A 2,260-nucleotide genomic window follows, 5' to 3' on the forward strand; every position below is an offset into this window, starting at 1 on the left:
GGGATGGTTTGGGGATGATTCAAGCACATTACATTTATTGCATACTTTATTTCTATTATTGTTACCTTGTAATATATAATGAAATAATTATACAACTCACCATAATGTAGAATCAGTGAGATCTCTGAGCTTGTTTTCCTTGCAACCAGGTGGTTCCATCTTGGGGTTATGGGAGAAAGTGACAGATCACCAGGCATTAGATTCTCATAAGGAGTGAACAACCTAGATCCCTTGCATGTGCAGTTCACAATAGGGTTTGTGCTCCTATGAGAATCTAATGCCGCAGTTGATCTGACAGGAGGCGGAGCTCAGGCAGTAATGTGAGCAATTGGGAGCAGCCGTAAATACAGATGAAGCTTCACTGGCTCTTCCATTCCTCACTTCCTGCTGTGTGACCTGGTTCCTAAAAGGCCACAGACTGCTACCAGGGCGGTGGAGGGGCGGGGGACAGGGCAGTTGGTGTTGGAGACACTTGTTTTACAGCATTATTTCCTGTAATCCTCACAACAGCCTACAAAATAGATGCTATTAGCCATCCACAATTCACATGTGAGAAAACAGAGGCACAGAAAATGTTCTTGCTTGCCTACTTTACATAGCTAAATACCAGATCCATTGGTGGTTCATCCATATCCCCTCAGTCTTCACCCTCCCAGTCCTTGCCACATCCTACCGTCCTGCTGCAGGTACCTGCAATTCTCCATCTGAGAGTTTTCTCTCTATGCCCACATGGGGCAGGCCAGAGCTACTGGGGAGTGAATGCTTCCAGGAGCAATCCTCAGCTACTGAAGGACACGCTTCCTTGCCTTTTGGGTGGGATCCCTCCGAGTCCTGCTTTACACGGTCTCTTAAGTTCTGTCCAGTAGGACGCAGCCTCAATTGTCCATAGTGGGAAGCTGATCAATAAAAACACCATTTTTCAGCTGCCTTCCCTCACTGTTAGACTCTCCATGCCCAGACAATGACTCTTGGGATCACCTCCCAGTGAACTACTTACATTCAAACCTTGTATCAGGGCCAGCTTCCAGAGGCACCTGACCTAAGACATGTAAGAAATGACAAAACTGGAGGCCAGGCACAGTGGCCCATGCTTGTAATCCCAGCACTTTGGGAGGCTGAGGTGGGTGGATCACTTGAGGTTAGGAGTTTGAGATCAGCCTGGCTGACATGGTGAAATGCCATCTCTACTAAAAATACAAAAATTAGCTGGGTATGGTAGCACACGCCTCTAATCCCAGCTACTTGGGAGGCTGAGGTGGGAGAATCACTTGAAGGCAAGAGGCAGAGGTTGTGGTGAGCTGAGATTGCACCACTACACTCCATCCTGGGAAAGAAAGGAGAGAGAGGGAGGGAGGGAGGGGGAAGGAAGGAAGGAAGGAAGGAAGGAAGGAAGGAAGGAAGGAAGGAAGGAAGGGTGTTAAGTCTTCTTTAAACATTTGACTGAATTCACCAGTGAAACAATATGGTCCTGGGATTTTCTTTGTGGAAATTTTTTATTTTTAATGAGTAATTCAGTCTCTTTTCTTGTTATGCGTTTATTTAATTTTTAAAAATTTCCTCTTGAGTCAGTTTCAGTAGCTTGTGTCGTTCTAGGAATTCTTACATTTCACCTAGATTATCTAATTATTGGCATGCAATTTTCATAATATTCCCTTAGAATCATTTTTATTTCTGTGAGGCTGATGATAACATTCTTTATTTTATTCCTGATTTTAGCAATTTAAGTCTTCTCTCTCTCATTTTATTTTTATTTTTGAAAGCAATTTTATAACTTTATTTGATGTATATGATGATCAGCAGTTCTCATCCACATTGCCTACAGATTTTTTGAAAGCAGTAACAGGTACATTGGTAACCAAAGTATAGAGCTTATTTGGTAAATCTTCGTCCTCATTATGTTTTCTGGACAACCGCACACGGATGTGATCTGGGACATTCCTTATTCCTTTGGCCCAGACAGCCTTGTTGAGTCTGGTATCAATGCGCACATGTGGAGTTCCCATCTCCTTCGCGGCAAATTTCCAGATCTCTTTGAGTGCCCAAGGGGAACACTTCTTGAAGCCCACTCCACGGAGGCACTTGTGAAGGTTGATGGTGTATTCTCGGTTACCACCTCGTTGATGGCAGAACAGCCCTTTTTCTTCTCACCACCCTTCTTTGCAGGCCATTCTGGGCCCATGTTGGAAAGCTTTCTTTTTCTTTTCCTTCCTTCCTTCCTTCCTTCCTTCCTTCCTTCCTTCCTTCCTTCCTTCCTTCCTTC

The 2,260-nt window shown here is 44.2% G+C and overlaps 1 pseudogene; it reads right to left on the minus strand.

Moving 5' to 3' along the window:
- Positions 1–1,793: 1,793 nt before the first annotated feature.
- Positions 1,794–2,179, minus strand: LOC105515452 (annotated as a pseudogene).
- Positions 2,180–2,260: the final 81 nt, after the last annotated feature.

This window comes from Colobus angolensis, unplaced genomic scaffold, assembly GCF_000951035.1.
Source record: "Colobus angolensis palliatus isolate OR3802 unplaced genomic scaffold, Cang.pa_1.0 Scaffold26, whole genome shotgun sequence".
Taxonomy (NCBI): domain Eukaryota; kingdom Metazoa; phylum Chordata; class Mammalia; order Primates; family Cercopithecidae; genus Colobus; species Colobus angolensis.